General features: G+C 42.7%; 1 non-coding gene across 1 annotated transcript; it reads right to left on the minus strand.

The window, feature by feature from the left end:
* Positions 1-557: 557 nt before the first annotated feature.
* On the minus strand, positions 558-612 carry MIR2311 (microRNA mir-2311). Its single transcript, NR_031164.1, has one exon. It is a non-coding gene; the product is annotated as a microRNA mir-2311 (primary transcript).
* Positions 613-19,606: the final 18,994 nt, after the last annotated feature.

Consider the following 19,606-nt stretch of genomic DNA (forward strand, 5'->3'; position numbering starts at 1 on the left):
ATCTCAAGAGGACAGGGAGGAAGCAAAGAAGATCTAGACGCCTTCCCACAGGCCTGGATATTGCCATTCAGTTGACCAAAGCAAGCCAGGGCTAAACTCTGAGGTAGCTGTGGACAGCCGCACCCGCCCCCAGACAGTCCCTCAGAGTGTCTTCAAAGTGTTGTGTAGGATTCACCCTGGGGTGGGCCCGGGGTGCCATCCTTAATGACAAAGTCAAAGGCCAAGTCAAAGCTATCAGCACTTAAAACAAACAGTCTCCGTTGCAACTGTTCACCTCTGCCTTTGCAGCATTCCTAGATCACACAAACAAATGAACTTGACTGTTTTCCAGTAAAACTTCACCAAACACATGTGGTGAGCCAGATTTGGCCTCTGGATCACTGTTGCTGGGTCTGCTCTATAGCATCACCCATCTCCTCCCTTCCCTGACTGACTGTCAAGGAAACCCAAGATACCCTATGTCTTGTCCATAAATATGTCAGTATCTCTAAAAGACAAAATCCTTTAGTGATGATATTTTTTTTTTCTTCTTTTTTTTTTTTTTTCTTTTCAACCTTGTCTGAAACTAGCCCACGTGCTGTACAGCACACACCACGAGCACAGTTTCAGTACTACTATTCCTCCTTTTATGACCACCAAGACCAGGGTTTAGATCCGATGGGAAAGGGAACTGGAGGGTTAGTGATAATATAATATTATGTGAATGTTTGTGTTAGTCACTCAGCTGTGTCCAACTTTTTGTGATACCATGAACTGTATGTAGCCCATCAAGCTCCTCTGTCCATGGAATTTTTCAGACAAGAAGACTGGAGTGGGTAACCATTTGCTTCTCCTTGGGATCTTCCCAAACAAGGGATCAAACCTGGGTCTCCAGCATTGTAGTTGGAGTCTTTACCATCTGAGCCACCAGGGAAGTCCACTGATGTATATACTATATTATATCTTAATGACCTGGATAACCACAGTGGTGTGGTTACTCACCTAGAACTTAATATCCTGGAGTGTGAAGTCAAGTGGGGCTTAGGAGGAATTACTATAAAAAAAGCTAGTGGAGGTGATGGAATTTCAGCTGAGCTATTTCAAATCCTAAAAGATGATGCCGTTAAAGTGCTACACTCAATATGCCAGCAAATTTGGAAAACTCAGCAATGGCCACAGGACTGGAAAAGGTCAGTTTTCATTCCAGTCCCAAAGAAAGGCACTTCCAAAGAATGTTTAAACTATTGCATAACAGCACTCATTTCACATGCCAACAAGGTAATGCTCAAAATCCTTCAAGCTAGACTTCAATAGTATGTGAACCAAGAACTTCCAGATGTACAACTTGGATTTAGAAAAGGCAGAGGAATCAGAGATCAAATGGCCAACATCAGTTGCATCATAAAAAAGCAAGGGAATTCCAGAGAAACATCTACTTCTGCTTCACTGACCATGCTAAGGCCTCTGAATTGTGTGGATTACAACAAACTGTTGAAAATGCTTAAAGAGATGGGAATACCAGACCACCTTACCTGTCTCTTGTATGCAGGTCAAGAAGCAACAGTTAGAACCGGACATGGAACCATGGACTGGTTCAAATTTGGAAAGAAGTACGTCAAGACCGTATATTGTCACCCTGCTTATTTAATTTCTATACAGAGTACATCATGAGAAATGCAAGGCTGGATGAAGCCCAAGCTGAAATCAAGATTGCCAGGAGAAATAGCAATAACCTCAGATACACAGATGATACCACTCTAACTGCAGAAAGTGAAGAGGAACTAAAGAGCCTCTAAATGAAGGTGAAAGAGGAGAGTGAAAAAGCTGGCTTTAAAACTCAACATTCAAAAAGCTAAGATCATGGCATCTGGTCCCATCACTTCATGGCAAATAGATGGGGCAACAATGGAAACAGTGACAAACTTTATTTTCTTGGGCTCCAAAGTCACTGTGGAAGGTGACTGCAGCCATGAAATTAAAAAATGCTTGCTCTTAAAAGAAAAGCTATGACCAACCTAGACGGCATACTAAGAAGCATATACAACTCTCAGCCGACAAAATTTTGTATAATCGAAGCCATGATTTTTCCAGTAGTCATGTATGGATGTGAGAGTTGGACCATAAAGAAGGCTGAGTGCCAAAGAATTGATGTTTTTGAATTGTGTTACTGCAGAACACTCTTGAGAGTCCTTTGGACAGCAAGGAGATTCAACCAGTCAATCCTAAAGGAAATCAGTCCTGAATATTCATTGGAAGGATTAATGGTGAAGTTGAAGCTCCAGTTCTTTGGCCACCTGATGTGAAGAACTGACTCATTTGAAAAGACCCTGATGGTGGGAAAGATTGAGGGCAAGAGGAGAAGGGGACAACAGAGGATGAGATGGTTGGGTGGCATCACTGACTCAATGTATCTCAGTTTAAGCAAACTCTGGGAGATAGTAAAGGACAAGGAAGCCTGGAGTACTGCAGTCCATGGGGTTGCAAAGAGTTGGACATGGCTTAGTGATTGAACAACAAATATTATATATTATAATATAATCATAATTATATTACACTTTAAGTTATTCCTTAGTATTAAATATCTGGTCAATGTCCAAATTTTCTCAAGGTAATGATTTTTTACACTTGGTTTGCTTTAATGATGAGACATTACAGTTGGATTTTATGTATCTTAATTTCCTTTTAGGTACACCTTCCCTCCATTAGCTTTGCATTTTGTTTAAAAAACCTGGTCACAGAATCTAGAGAGTTTCCCACAGTTAGGAATTTGCTGATTACATCCTGATGTGTCATTGAACTTGTTGCTCTATCTCCTGTTATTCCTATAAATTGGTAGTTAAATCTGGTGGCTTGATCACTTTCATGTTAAAGTTTTTGTAAGAGCACTTCATAGTGGTATTGACTACTTCTATCAGGATGCCTGTAACATTTTTTTTTAAATTTCACCTGCCATTTATGATTACTACTTAGATCCACTGTTTCATTGTCACAAAATGATTATATTTTAGACTATCATTCCTTCTTCATTTATTAGCTGCAGAACTTACATAGAAAGAGACTTTTCAACATCAACTGTTGGTTACCTTACCTTACATTTCATTCAAGAAAGATAGTATAGAGGACTTCACTGGTGGGTCAAGAATCTGCCTTCCAGTGGAAGGGACGTGAGTTTGATCCCTGGTTGGAGAACTCAGCCCCACATGTGCACGAGAGCTAAGCCCGTGTGCTCCAATGAGAGAAACCTGCCTGCTGCAGCTTACCAAGCTCGCACACTCCAGAGCCTGTGCTCGGATAAGCCTGTGAGCCGCAACTAGGGAAAGCCAGTGTGTTACAGTGAAGATCCAGCACCGCCCCCCCACCCCCACGCCCAAAAAAAAAGGCTGGATAAATGCTTAACTCATTCCATTTACCAGCTTTCCAAATAATGTCTTAGTTCCCTAGAATCCTCCAAAAGTGACCAATAAAGGTTTTTCTTTTTATTTAATGTATTTATTTTAATCAGAGGCTAATTACTTTACAATATTATAGTGGTTTTTGCCATACATTGACATGAATCCTCCATGGGTGTACATGTGTTCACCATCCTGAACCCCCCTCCCACCTCTCTCCCCATCCCATCCTCTGGGTCATCCCAGTGCACCAGCCTGAAGCACCCTGTCTCATGCATCAAACCTGGACTGGTCATCTATTTCATATATTGTAATATACATGTTTAAATGCTATTCTCTCAAATTATCCCACTCTCTCCCTCTCCCACAGAGTCCAAAAGTCTGTTCTTTACATCTGTTTCTCTTTTGCTGTCTTGCATACAGGGTTATCGTTACCATCTTTCTAAATTCCATATATATGTGTTAGTATACTGTATTGGTGTTTTTCTTTCTGGCTTACTTCACTCTGTATAATAGGCTCCAGTTTCATCCACCTCATTAGAACTGATTCAAATGTATTCTTTTTAATGGCTGAGTAATATTCCATTGTGTATATGTACCACAGCTTTCTTATCCATTCATCTGCTGATGGACATCTAGGTTGCTTCCATGTCCTGGCTATTATAAACAGTGCTGTGATGAACATTGGGGTACACGTGTCTCTTTCAATTCTGGTTTCCTTGGTGTGTGTGCCCAGCAGTGGGGTTGCTGGGTCATAAGGCAGTTCTATTTTCAGTTTTTTAAGGAATCTCCACACTGTTCTCCATAGTGGCTGTACTAGTTTGCATTCCCACCAACAGTGTAAGAGGGTTCCCTTTTCTCCACACCCTCTCCAGCATTTATTGCTTGTAGACTTTTGGATAGCAGCCATTCTGACTGGCGTGAAATGATACCTCATTGTGGTTTTGATTTGCATTTCTCTGATAATGAGTGATGTTGAGCATCTTTTCATGTGTTTGTTAGCCATCTGTATGTCTTCTTTGGAGAAATGTCTGTTTAGTTCTTTGGCCCATTTTCTAATTGGGTCATTTATTTTTCTGGAATTGAGGTTCATGAGCTATTTGTATGTTTTTGAGATTAATTCTTTGTCAGTTGCTTCATTTGCTATTATTTTCTCCCATTCTGAAGGCTGTCTCTTCACCTTGCTTATAGTTTCCTTCGTTGTGCAAAAGCTTTTAAGTTTAATCAGGTCCCATTTGTTTATTTTTGCTTTTGTTTCCATTACTTTGGGAGGTGGGTCATAGAGGATCCTGCTGTGATTTATGTCAGAGAGTGTTTTGCCTATGTTTTCAAATCTCTAGGAGTTTTATAGTTTCTGGTTTTACATTTAGATCTTTAATCCATTTTGAGTTTATTTTTGCACATGGTGTTACAAAGTGTTCTAATTTCATCCTTTCACAGGTGGTTGACCAGTTTTCCCAGCACCACTTGTCAAAGAGATTGTCTTTTCTCTTTTGCATATTCTTGCCTCCTTTGTTAAAGATAAGGTGTCCCTAGGTGTGTGGATTTATCTCTGGGAATTTTCTTTTTGATAAAAATATTATTATTAACACATGGATTTAAGCATAGTCGTCTTCTCCTTTTTACATGTTTACTTCCTTGTTTGGCTGTACCAGTGGCTGGTTGCAGCACGTGGGGTCTGTTTCCCTGACCCGGGATGGAGCCCAGGCCTCTGCATTGACAGCCCAGAGTCTTTGCCACTGGATCACCAGGGAAGTCCCCATCGTGTTCTTCTGATTTACCCCAGTAGTCTTTGACACGCAGAAGGCAGTGGTGCCCCACTCCAGTACTCTTGCCTGGAAAATCCATGGACGGAGGAGCCTGGTGGGCTGCAGTCCATGGGGTCGCACAGAGTTGGACACGACTGAAGCGACTTAGCAGCAGCAGCAGCAGTCTTTGACAACTTCCTTGCTTTCTGTAATGACAGCTTGGTCTGTGCTTCTTTTGTTCCATTTTCACCCAGACCTAGAATCAGCTATTTCTCCAAGGAGCTCTGCTTTAACACTTCAGTTCAGAAAAAAGTGTTCAGAAAAAAAGCAGATTCTCTGCAGTGGGGTGGACAGTGTGCTCAGGGATGTGAGAGCCCCACATTGCCTGCTGGAAGCTAAGGTTAGTCCATGCAGGCAGGGGGTTTTTAAGAGCACATGGGCCCAGTAGAGGCAATGCTTGTGTCAACGGGTTTGCGGTTACCTCTGCTTAACTGTTTTTTCCAGTACTCAAGCTCTCCAATTAGAACATGTGAACATAAACGCAGACTTCCCATATCAGTCAAAAAAATCCCCTCATATTGAAAAACTGAGTTTTGAAGCCACATGAACTTCCGTGTATGTTCTTCAAGAATCCCAGCTGGATTAAAGGGGGTTACAGTGAGAAACCCCAGAGAGCATGTGACCGAATTCAGTACGAGGACTCCGCAGGCAAAGCAGGATGCTTCCTTGACACTAATTCAGAACAGCTATCACGGTGCTCAGCCCGGCTGTGCTCCTGGTTTTACTCTCTTAGAAGCAGGAGGGTTTGCCATCAGCATCATTGCCTTTCTGGGCCACGTCGGTCAGGAGAATCTCTTGTTTAAGGTTAAAAGTGGGCCTATTTTTGCTTTGTTGGCTTTGGCTAATTTAAAGTTTTAAGGATGTTTTAATATTTTTCTTCTTGCCAAAGAGAAGACGAAAAGCACTTCATGTGTTGGCTGGTGATGAAATCTGTTTTGTCAGGGGTTTGTAAGGTGCTATCTGCCCTAATATTTATCTTTTATACTTTATCAAAATGATATTCTTTAAACCTTAATTAAGGCTGGACCTGATATAATATGTGTCTTCCTTCATGATATCTTATTGTTCTTCAGAGACCCTGGTTTAATGTCTTAGTACTAAATCTGTTCTAGGAAAAAAATTTTAATCTGATTAGAAAAGTACAAAAAACGAATCATCACTCATAATATTTAGATAAAATACTTATATAACTTTAAAGAAAAGGTAAAAGGGCCCAAATCCTGTTTATTTAGAAAGGCTAAGAGCATTAATGTACTTTAATCCAGATTCTATCTTTGGGCTTGCAGAGAAATGAACATCTACCGAGAAGGGTGATCGTTTCCTTTGTATTTTGTTTAGCCTTCATTGTGTTTTGCTCTGATCACCAGAGCAATGCATGCTTTTTGCAAAACTTTTGACTATTACAGAAATACATGAGATGAAAGTCCCTCTAATACCACTCCGAAGAGATAACCACTGACAATAGTGTGGGGAAACATGGAAAGGAGTTACTTAAACTCTAAGATACTTGCTGCTCATGGTGCCAGGATTAACTTTTCAAAGGATCATTTTGACTTTGAACTACAAGGGGTCATCATAACATTATAGCAAGCATCTTTTCATTTGATTTACCAGTCAAAAACCAATTCAACTGAGTATCTCTGAAAGTGTAATTAGCTTTATTAGACAATTCATGAACCAGGAAGCATTCCATCTGGTACTAGAAGGGCACTCCAGAGGCCAGGAGCAGCTCAAGGCAGAAGGCTTTTATAGAAACTGGGGTGGGGTGAGGAAGTCATTAGTAAAAGAAAACAAAGGATTATTGGGGGCCAGGATAACTGCTTTTTGGAAGGAAGAGACCCAGGGGTTTTATCATGTGATTCCCTCTTCTTCCTCTGGTGTGGTGTCAGGGAGAAGGCCCATGTGCTGCCTCAGTGCAGTCAGTTCAGTCGCTCAGTCGTGTCTGACTCTTTGTGACCCCATGGACTGCAGCACGCCAGGCCTCCTTGTCCATCACCAACTCCCGGAGCTTACTCAAACTCATGTCCATTGAGTCGGTGATGCCATCCAACCATCTCATCCTTTGTTGCCCCCTTCTCCTCCCGACTTCAGCCTTTCCCAGCATCAGGGTCTTTTCAAATGAGTCAGTTCTTTGCATCAGGTGGCCAAAGTATTGGAGTTTCAACTTCAACATCAGTTCTTCCAATGAATATTCAGGACTGATTTCCTTTAGGATGGACTGGTTGGATCTCCTTGCAGTCCAAGGGACTCTCAAGAGTCTTCTCCAACACCACAGTTCAAAAGCATCAATTCTTCAGTGTTAAGCTTTCTTTATGGTCCAGCTCTCACATCCATACATGACTACTGGGAAAACCATAGCTTTCACTAGACTTTGTTGAGAAAGTAATGTCTCTGCTTTTTAGTATACTGTCTAGGTTGGTCATAGCTTTTCTTCCAAGGAGTAAGCGTCTTTTAATTTCATAACTGCAGTCACCATCTTACAGTGCTTTTGGAACCCAAAAAGATAAAATCTGTCACTGTTTCCATTGTTTCCCCATCTATTTGCCATGACATGATGGAACCAGATGCCATGATCTTAGTTTTTTTAATGTTGAGTTTAAGCCAGCTTTTTCACTCTCCTCTTTCACTTTGACTTTCATCAAGAGGCTCTTTAGCTCTTCTTCACTTTCTCCTATAAGAGTGGTGTCATCTGCATATCTGAGGTTATTGATATTTCTCCCTGCAATCTTGATTCTAGCTTGTGCTTCATCCAGGCCAGCATTTCTTATGATGCATAACGTATATGCATATAAGTTGCATATAAGTTAAATAAGCAGAATGACAATATACAGCCTTGACATACTCTTTTCCCGATTTGGAAGCAGTCTGTTGTTCTATGTCCAGTTCTAACTATTACTTCTTGACCTACATACGGATTTCTCAAGCGGAAGGTAAGGTGGTCTGGTATTCCCATCTCTTCTAAGAATTCTCCACAATTTGTTGTGATCCACACAGTCAAAGGCTTTGGCATAGTCAATAAAGCAGAAGTAGGCATTTTTTTTTAAAACTCTCTGGCTTTTTTGATGATCAGCGGATGTTGGCAATTTGGTCTATCGTTCCTCTGCCTTTTCTAAAACTAGCTTGAACATCTGGAAGTTCACGGTTCACATACTGTTGAAGCCTGGCTTGGAGTATTTTGAGCACTACTTTGCTAGCGTGTGAGATAAGTGCAATATGCGGTAGTTTGAACATTCTTTGGTACTGCCTTTCTTTGGGATTGGAATGAAATCTGACCTTTTCCAGTCCTGTGGTCACTGCTGAGTTTTCCAAATTTGCTGGCATATTGAGTGTAGCACTTTCATAGCATCATCTTTTAGGATTTGAAATAGCTCAACTGGATTTCCATCACCTCCACCAGCTTTGTTTGTAGTGATGCTTCCTAAGGCCCACTTGACTTCACATTCCAGGATGTCTGGCTCTAGGTCAGTGATCACACCATCGTGATTATCTTGGTCGTGAAGATCTTTTTTGTACAGTTCTTCTGTGTATTCTTGCCACCTCTTCTTAATATCTTCTGCTTCCGTTAAGTCCATACCATTTCTGTCTTTCATTGTGTTCATCTTTGCATGAAGTGTTCCCTTGGTATCTCTAATTTTCTTGAAGAGATCTTTAGTCTTTCCCATTCTATTGTTTTCCTCTATTTCTTTGCACTGATCACTGAGGAAGGCTTTCTTATCTCTCTTTGCTATTCTTTGGAACTCTGCATTCAAGTGGGTTTATCTTTCCTTTTCTCCTTTGCCTTTGGCTTCTCTTCTTTACTCAGCTATTTGTAAGGCCTCCTCAGACAACTATTTTGCCTTTTTGCATTTCTTTTTCTTGGGGATGGTCTTGATCACTTCCTCCTGTACAATGTCACAAACCTCCATCCATAGTTCTTCAGGCACTCTATCAGATCTAATCCCTTGAATCTATTTCTCACTTCCACTGTATAATCATAAGGGATTTGATTTAGGTCATACCTGAATAGTCTAGTGGTTTTCCCTACTTTCTTCTATTTAAGTCTGAATTTGGCAGTAAGGAGTTCATGATCTGAGCCACAGTCAGCTCCCGGTCTTGTTTTTGCTGACTGTATATAGCTCCTCCATCTTTGGCTGCAAAGAATATAATCAATCTGGTTTCGGTGTTGACCATCTGGTGATGTCCATGTGTAGAGTCTTCTCTTGTGTTGTTGGAAGAGGGTGTTTGTTATGACCAGTGCATTTTCTTGGCAAAACTCTATTAGTCTTTGCCCTGCTTCATTCCGTATTCCAAGGCCAAATTTGCCTGTTACTCCAGGTGTTTCTTGACTTCCTACTTTTGCATTCCAGTCCCCTAAAATGAAAAGGACATCTTTTTTGGGTGTTAGTTCTAAAAGGTCGTGTAGGTCTTCATAGAACCGTTCAACTTCAGCTTCTTCAGCATTACTGGTTGGGGCATAGACTTGGATTACTGTGATATTGAATGGTTTGCCTTGGAAAAGAACAGAGATCATTCTGTCGTTTTTGAGATTGCATCCAAGCACTGCATTTTGGACTCTTTTGTTGACCATGATGGCTACTCCATTTCTTGAGGGATTTCTGCCTGCAGTAGTAGATATAATGGTCATCTGAGTTAAATTCACCCATTCCAGTCCATTTGAGTTCGCTGATTCTTAGAATGTTGACATTCACTCTTGCCATCTCCTGTTTGACCACTTCCAATTTGCCTTGATTCATGAACCTAACATTCCAGGTTCCTATGCAATATTGTTCTTTACAGCATCGGACCTTGCTTCCATCACCAGTCACATCCACAACTGGGCATTGTTTTTGCTTTGGCTCCTTCTCTTCATTCTTTCTGGAGTTATTTCCCCACTGATCTCCAGTAGCATATTGGGCACCTACCGACCTGGGGAGTTCATCTTTTAGTGTCCTATCTTTGGCTTTTCAGTATAAAAAGGGGTTCCCAAGGCAAGAATACTGAAGTGGTTTGCCATTCCCTTCTCCAGTGGACCACGTTTTGTCAGAACTTTCCACCTTGACCCATCCATCTTGGGTGGCCCTACAGGGCATGGCTCATAGTTTCATTGAGTTAGACAAGGCTGTGGTCCATGTGATCAGATTGTTAGTTTTCTATGATTGTGGTTTTCAGTCACTCTGCCCTCTGATGGAGAAGGATAAGAGGTTTATGGAAGCTTCCTGATGGGAGAGACTGACTGAGGGGGAAACTGGGTCTTGTTCTGATGGATGGTGCTATGCTCAGTAAATCTTTAATCCAATTTTCTGTTGATGGATGGGGCTGTGTTCTCACCCTGCTATTTGCCTGGGGCCAAACTATGGTGGAGGTAATGAAGGTAAAAGGGGCTTCCCTGGTGGCTCAGAGGTAAAGCCTCTGCCTGCAATGCTGGAAACCTGGGTTTGATCCCTGGGTTGGGACCCTGGAGAAGGAAATGGCAACCCACTCCAGTATGCTTGCCTGGAAAATCCCACCGATGGAGGAACCTGGTAGGCTACGGTCCATGGGGTTGCAAAGAGTGGGACATGCCTAAGCGACTTCACCGTATACTGTATATAACAAAGATAATGGCGACCTCCTTCAAAAGGTCCATGCACGCACTGTCGCACCCAGTGCTCCCGACCCTGCAGCAGGCCTCCGCCGACCCTCGCCTCCTCCAGAGACTCCTGGACCCTCCTGGGCAAGTCTGGGTCAGGGTCCTGGTACACAAGGTTCTGCTTGTGCCATCCCCGAGTCTGTTTCCCAGTCCTGTGTAAGTTCTGGCGGCTCTATGGTGGGGTTAATGGCGACCTCCTCCAAGAGGACATATGCCCAGAAAATTCCAACTGCTTGATTAAGGTTGCATTTCTGAGGAAGGTTGAAACTACAATTAGATTAAATCCAGGTGGAATCATGGGCTTTGGCACAAGTGGCATTACATGTGGCCTGTGGTTTTTCTCTTTAACATACGTTAACAAACATCAAGGAGTTCTCCTACTTCCTGTCCCTTACTCTGCTGACCAAACTGTTAGGGGAAACACTGACTGAAGCCGTCCACCCTGGCCAGGCACCTCAGTGACCATTTGCATGAGTTATTTTACAGTTATTTTATGACAGGAGGCCTGGTAAGGAGCAAGGAGCTGACATGCTACCACCAACCAGAAGAATTTGGGAAAGGTCAAAAGGAAACACCAGTCTGTGTGACCTACCAACCTCCCAGGATCCTCTTCGCTGGAATCCATCTTGGCTGAGCAATGCGCATACCACCAAGAAAGACCCTGAGCCAGGATGACTGGCCATAGACAACCTGGAAACGAATCCCCTCACCATGACCCTGGAGACTGAGAGCCTTGTGGCGGAGCTGGGTTCCCTTATGCTCCTGCTCTCCGTCCGGGTGCCCCTTCCCAAAGAAGCCTCTGGTTTTGTCAGCATGGTGTCTCCTCAGATGACCTATTTCCTGGTGTTACCCAAGAGCCCACTCTGGGACCCTGGTAGGCATCCCCGTCCCTGCAACAAAGCCATCACTGGTTTCCCCCATAATGCAAGCCCTTCTCTTCATCCTAAATAGCATTAAAAAAAAAAATGTTTTCATCGGTTATTTCACAATCTGGTTGCATTCACCCTACATATTCACTGCAACTTACCTTGTTTTAAGGATCTGTAAACAGAAAAGAACAGAATGTTGCTCATCATCCAGTTATACAAAGGGTTAAGTCGCAACCGACTGACAGCCTCCAACAGTGAGTCCTGAACTCAGGGAACTCAGGATGGAAAAAATAGGATGAGCATTCTGTGTTTTGGATTTTGGTCCAAGGTAGTTAAGACGCATATCTAAGGAAGAATGTTGGTGACTCCAGATTCTCGCACCTTCCCATAAACAGAAAAGCACTAAACTCATTGACTTCATATATCTGGTTTTTGTGTGTGTGTGTGATTAGCAATAATCTTTTATCAAGATGTATGCTTGACTACACATATTTTCCAGCCCGAATTCACATATATATTGGCGGCTCTTTCTCAACCTCTTCAGAGCCATTCTTCAGACCTATCTGAGAGACTGTCTCCTGGCTACAGTCCTCAGTAATGTTCCCAAGTAAAACTGAATCTCACTGCTTTTAAATTGTGATTTTGGTTTTCTATCTTTTATTATCAGTCGATATTTCCTTGAGATATGTTCTATGGTGGAAGGAAAAGCTTTGTGAACAAACAACCAACTTGGACAATCAAAATGCATGCTAACATACTGAAGTCTCTGGGAAGTCCTTTGGTGATTAGAGCCTTTGAACTTTAAGATAGCATTTTCCAAACAATAGATTGGACAATGGCTCCCTTTGTTTGGGCAACTAGTGTCTTTAGTGACTTGAAGAAGTAGTATTATTTTGAATAGTATTTGAGAAATTCTGATTTATAACATTAATTATTTTAAAAAGTTATAAAATTCATATATCACACAATTGTATAAATATTCATGTTTTTACTTGAAGAAATTATCTACTTTTGAATTCATGCACATTTTAAAATGTAATTGGAGAAGGAAATGGCAACCCACTCCAGTGTTCTTGCCTGGAGAATCCCAGGGATGGGGGAGCCTGGTGGGCTGCCGTCTATGGGGTTGCACAGAGTTGGACACAAGTGAAGCCACTTAGCAGCAGTAGCAGCAGCAGCAAAGATGGAAAATTCACCAGTGGGAATAATAAATGGCATTGTTATGCTGAGAACATTATTTCTATGAAAAAATATGAACTAAGAAAAAATGAATTATTAGGTAGAAAGGTCATTATTTTACATTATTATAGAGGTCATTATTATACATTATATTTACATTTTTAAAAATGTTACCCAAGAAAGATTTATAATCAGAAATAGTTTTATACATACAAAGCTTATAATCTTAGCATAGGAAGGGATGTTATCAGAGAAAATTTGATAGGATGTCATACCAACTGAAGAAATATGGAGACACTCACGGCTTTTTGTGGCTAATTCTTTAAAGAATCTGGAAAAGAAATTTCTTGATTTGAGTTATCCCAGTGCCACATTTCATAAGATTATAAAATGTACTGGAAATTATAAAGAACTTAGGAACATCAAAAACAGTCTTCTTGGGCTTCCCTGGTGGTCCAGTGGTTAAGAATCCGCCTCCTAATGCAGGGGACTCTGGTTGGATCTCCGGGCCAGGAAGCTCCCACATGTCACGGGACAACTTGGCCCAAGGACCCCAACTACTGAGCCTGCACGGTGGAGGCCCTCGCTGCAGCTGCTGAGCCCACGCCCACGTCCTAGGGCCTGCGCTCCACAGCAGGAGAAGCTGCCGCAGTGAGAAGCCTGCGCACGGCTGCGGGAGCGGTCCCCACTCTCTGCGAGTAGTGAAAGGGAGAGTGAAGTCGCTCAGTCGTGTCCGGCTCTTTGCGACCCAACGCTCTTCAGTCAATGGGATTTTTCAGGTGAGAATGCTGGAGTGGGTTCCCATTTCCTTCTCCAGGGGATCTTCCCGACCCAGGGATCGAACCCAGGTCTCCCGCATTGGGGGCAGACACTTTACCGTCCGAGCCACCACGGGAGCCGTCTACAACTAGAGAACTAGAGAAAGCCTGTGCACAACCACCAAGACCCAGGGTCTCCGAAAACAAATAAATAAATATTAAAAAACAAAACAAAACACACAGAAAAACCCGACCTTCTTGCCTCAAAGAAAGGGAGGCCCAACTTCAAAAAGTTAAGGATTAAAAAAAAAGCAGATATTACAAATCAATAATTGCAAATCGGGAGATAAAGATATTCTGACTCTAGGTTTATGATTCATTCTACTATTTAAAAAGTGATTCATAAACTATTCACATTGTTGTTTGTTGTTTAGTCGCTGTCATGTCTGAGTCTTTGGGACCCCATGGATTATAGTCAGACTCCTCCGTCCATGGGATTCTCCAGGCAAGAGTTCTGGAGTGGGTTGCCATTTCCTTCTCCAGGGGATCTTCCTGACCCAGAAATTGAACCTGCGTCTCCTGCATTGGCAGGCGGATTCTTTACACAGAGCCACCAGGGAAGCCCCCGTAAACTGTTCGTGTGTGCGTACGTGCTCAGCTGCTTCAGCCGTACGCTACTGTTTGCCACCCTATGGACGGTAGCCCACCAGGCTCCTCTGGCCACAGGATTCTCCAGGCAAGAATACTGGAGGCAGTCTTCCCCACCCAGGGACTGAACCCAAATCTCCTGTGTCTCCTGCATTGTAGGCAGATTCTTTACCACTGAGCCACTAGGGAAGCCTAAACTATTCACAATTTTATACAAATATTAAGTTATTACTGGAGTGAGTGACCTTAGAGCTGTATTGTAAAATCGGATTATTCTCTAAGGGGGAAAAAACCTTCACTTTCCATTTCCACCACTAGATGGCAGGCTACTGAATAATACACAATACAGGATTTCACAGGTCTAGAGTGCAATGGCGGAGAAGACAATGTCACCCCACTCCAGTACTCTTGCCTGGAAAATCCCATGGATGGAGGAGCCTGGTAGGCTGCAGTCCATGGGGTCGCTAAGAGTCGGATACGACTGAGCGAGTTCACTCTCACTTTTCACTTTCCTACATTGAAGAAGGAAATGGCAACCCACTCCAGTGTTCGTGCCTGCAAAATCCCAGGGACGGCGGAGCCTGGTGGGCTGCCGTCTATGGGTTGCACAAAGTCGGACACGACTGAAGTGACTTAGCAGCAGCAGCAGCAGCAGCAGAGTGCAATGGCACCCCACTCCAGTACTCTTGCCTGGAAAATCCCACGGACGGAGGAGCCTGGTGGGCTGCAATCCATGGGTTCGCTAAGAGTCGGGCACGACTGAAGCGACTTAGCAGCAGCAGCAGCAGCAGAGTGGTAAATAGGGTCAGTGAGGACAATGGCAAGTTGCAAAGTCACAAGAGATAGGACGTTATAAACAGTCTGGTGAATAGGGATTTACCCGAGGAGAATGAGGCCGTAACTTTCCCGTACTTTACCTCTACAGCAGTGAGAGCCAGGTCTAACAGCTCCTGAACGCTGAGATATAATTTGCTTTGGTGATCGCCAATCTGTGTGATGGGTAGAAAATAAGAAACTGATTAAAAATTCAAAGGCTGATTGCACAGTGCATTTCTACATCACAGTGTATCCAATTTGGGAGTCCTTTCTGAGTACAATGCAAAAAGCAGAAGCAATAAAGGAAAAAGCTTAAGAAGACGTCAACAGGAATATTTAAAATATCTGCGTGCTGGGATTTCACTGGTGGTACAGTGGTTAAGAATTTGCTTTGGCATGCAGGGGACACAGGTTGGATCCCTGATCGGGGAACTAAGATCCAGCAGCAGCTAAGTTCCACACCACAGCTAGAGAGTTCATGCATCAAAACAAAAGATCCACATGATGTATCGAAGACCCTGCATGCTGCAACTGAGACGATGCAGTCAAATCAATCAATATTAAAAATAAATAAAGTGAAACATCTATGTTGAAAGACATCCCATGTCCACCTCACAGTGGGACTAAATATTCAGTGGCAAAGGAATATTTAAATTGCGGAATAGCTACATGATGGAATGCTGGTTAGTCATTTAAAATAATTGTTTAGATAATTTTTTACATAGGAAGTAAAGATACTGGCAAATGGAAAAAATGTTACATTATATCAATATATACCATAATATGTTTAGGGAATAATGAAAAATAAAAATGAAAAATAATGACATTTATTTACATCCATAAATCAAAGTTCTTTTTAAAGGTCAGCTTTCTTTTCGTGTTTTCACAAGTTGTACTAAGCATGTATTATCTCTGAAATTGGAAGACAACGAAACTAAACATTTAACAGAAAGGTTGGTAAAGCAGCTCCTTTACCCACTGCGCTCCTGCTGTCCAAGCCATCGAGAGCTTGCCCTGCTCTCTCTCTTTTTCTCTCTCCTTCTCCTGGTAGAGGTGGTGACTACCTAATATCTGATTTCCCTGGAGGTGATGGCACTTGGGTGGTGTCTATGAGTTCGCTGTTTAGGTGGTCAGTGTTGCCATTCATGAGTAATAGTACTGAATATAGTTATGAATCTTTGGTTTAAATTTTAATGACTTGTAGTTTTCAATGTCTAAAACAATATGTTCAAACTGTGGTTTATAGACCACTTTGCATTGATTTGTTAAAAGTGCAGATTTTGGGGCTTTTTCCCAGGCTCAATGAATCTGCAGTTTTGGAAAAAGTGTTCTGAATTTTCATTTTTAACTAGCTCCTTGAGTTATTTTTATGCATACTGAAATTTGAGAACTGTTGGTAGTGGTTGGGATCAAGTGTGAGAAGAACAAGAGTGAAAACATCAAACTAGGGAACACTTTCAAAGTCTGAATATTTATCAGACGTTTCACCTCAGCCATTTTTCCCAACAGATGCTTATATATTCAATATTTTTAAAGGCACAAACATATAGTGACCAACTAATGATAATAACTTTAATAACTTAAGCACTTCCCCATCAGTCATATCAAAAACTTGCTACTTCATAAAAGCACCCAGCATATATGTGGAAATTGCAGTAAATAAACCAAGAAGTAATGTCTCAAAAAGGACAAAATGAAACAAAATAACATTTCAGAAATAAACTTCTCGTAGTGGAGGAATAAGTCTGGATTTAGACATTCTCTGTTTTTCCTGAAGTCAATTGGCACCAGACAAATTTGGATGCCAGAGGCATTGATGACAGGGTGAAGAGCTCAGGTCTTGAAAGCTTTCCCAGGTGGTTTCAGCATGACCATGGGCTCCTCTCGGAGGTAAGGTTGTGTCCTGATTCTGAGACTGACGTTTGCAAGGAAACGGTGACCTCCGATTTCAGTCCACAGCAGGTTTCCACAAAATGCTGGAGAGAGAAAATTAGTCACAGACTAACAGTTGGAGAGAAAAGCATTGCCAAGGATACAGTTGACAGTGTCCAAGGATGAGAAAGCTATTTCCCTGGTGAGAGAGGCTTATGTGGGAATAACAGATATTAGAGAAGTATCACGTTGTGGAAATGCCTTGAAAGCACAGGCCAATAAAAAACCAAGGTTCTCATCCCTGTTGACTTTTTTGTAGAGTCTTGTTTGAATTAAATATTGCAGCGGGGAAATCCAGAGCATGTTTCAGTAAATAGTTAAGAAATTTGGATTTATTCAAGTTAGGAATCAGTCTCTAGGTCACTGGCTTTTGAAATGTTTATGAAAACTGCGCAAACTTTCTTGGAATAAGCATTTTGATTTGCGGGGCTTCAGTGGTGGAGAATCTGCCCACCAATGAGGGAGACATAGGTTCGATCCCTAATGCGGGAAGATCCCACATGCTGCTGGCAGTCAAGCCCGAGGGCTACAACTACTGAGCCTGTGCTCTAAGAGCCCAGGAGCTGCAATGACTGAGCCCATGTGCCCCGAAGATCGTGCTCGCCAAAAGAAGACACTGCAAAAACAAGCTTGTACCCCACAACCAGAGAGGAGCCTCCTCTTGCCGAAACTAGAGACAAGCCCGCTCAGCAAAGAAGACAGAGCAGTTCAGTTCAGTTCAGTTCAGTCACTCAGTCATGTCCGACTCTTTGCGACCCCATGAACTGCAGCACGCCAGGCCTCCCTGTCCATCACCAACTCAAGGAGTTCACCCAGACTCATGTCCATCGAGTCAGTGATGCCATCCAGCCATCTCGTCCTCTGCCGTCCCCTTCTCCTCCTGCCCCCAATCCCTCCCAGCATCAGAGTCTTTTCCAATGAGTCAACTCTTCACATGAGGTGGCCAAAGTACTGGAGTTTCAGCTTCAGCATCAGTCCTTCCAAAGAAATCCCAGGGCTGATCTCCTTCAGAATGGACTGGTTGGATCTCCTTGCAGTCCAAGGGACTCTTAAGAGTCTTCTCCAACATCACAGTTCAAAAGCATCAATTCTTCGGCACTCAGCCTTCTTCACAGTCCAACTCTCACATCCATACACGACTACTGGAAAAACCATAGCCTTGACTAGACGCACCTTTGTTGGCAAAGTAATGTCTCTGCTTTTGAATATGCTATCTAGGTTGGACATAACTTTCCTTCCAAGGAGCAAGCGTCTTTTAATTTCATGGCTGCATTCACCATCTGCAGTGATTTTGGAGCCCCCAAAAATAAAGCCTGACACTGTTTCCACAGTTTCCCCATCTATTTCCCATGAAGTGATGGGACCCGATGCCATGATCTTCGTTTTCTGGCCAAAGCTAAATAAATGCACATTAAAAAAAACAACAACAAGTTTTGAGTTTTGTTTGTTAAAAAGCTCATTTCAAAGTAGTTTAGCTGTTGAAATATGGCTTTCTTTTCATAATAACTGTCTTGATACTTGATTACCTGTGGCAGCCATGAGAACTACACCTTGAGAACTTCCTGCTGCTGCTACTAAGTCACTTCAGTCGTGTCCGACTCTGTGCGACCCCATAGACGGCAGCCCACCAGGCTCCCCGTCCCTGGGATTCTCCAGGCAAGAACACTGGAGTGGGTTGCCATTTCCTTCTCCAACGCGTGAAAGTGAAAAGTGAAAGTGAAGTCGCTCAGTCGTGTCCGACTCTTAGCGACCCCATGGACTGCAGCCTACCAGGCTCCTCTGTCCATGGGATTTTCCAGGCAAGAGTACTGGAGTGGGGTGCCATTGCCTTCTCCGTGAGAACTTCCTACTGCAGGGAACTGACTGCCGGAGGAGCCGATGAACCGCGCGTGTTCAGACAGGCATTCTCTGATGCCCCCACGTGGTAGGCATATTTGGAGAGCCTTAGTCCTGAGAGTCAGTGGATGCTTCTCCCCTGACTTTGTTGTTTGAGAGCAGCTAAATTTGGAGATGTGTTATGAAACAAGAGATAACTAACACAATCCCTTAAAGCCGTTTATTTAGGCTAGTTTTTAGTGAACTATGTAATTATTATGGGGCTTCACTTGTGGCTCAGATGGTGAAGAGTCTGCCTGTTTTGATCCCTAGGTCAAGAAGATCCCCTGGAGAAGGAAATGGCAACCCACTCCAGTACTCTTGCCTGGAAAATCCCATGGATGGAGGAACCTTGCAGGCTACAGTCCATGGGGTCGAGAAGAGTTGGACAGAACTGAGCAACTTCACTTAGCCAAAAGCGGCTAAATTTGGAGGTACACAATCCCTTAAAGCCATTTATTTAGGCTAGTTTTTAGTAAACTGTAATTATTGTATATAATACATTACAATAATGATAGTTATTGAGCATTTATCAAGTTCTAGGTAGTTGTTCTAAGTGCTTTACATGAATGAAGTTATTCACAGCAACCTTATGACGTTTGTGACGCTATCATTTCAAATTCATGGATAAGGTGGGAGAACAGACAGGCTAGGTAACTTTGCTAAGGTCCTAGTGCTGGGGAGTGGTGTTAACAGGACTTGAACTTGGAAGTCTACTTTCAGAGCCAAGCTTTCCCGAAGTGGC

The sequence above is a fragment of the Bos taurus genome, chromosome 14, assembly GCF_002263795.3.
Source record: "Bos taurus isolate L1 Dominette 01449 registration number 42190680 breed Hereford chromosome 14, ARS-UCD2.0, whole genome shotgun sequence".
NCBI lineage: Eukaryota > Metazoa > Chordata > Mammalia > Artiodactyla > Bovidae > Bos > Bos taurus.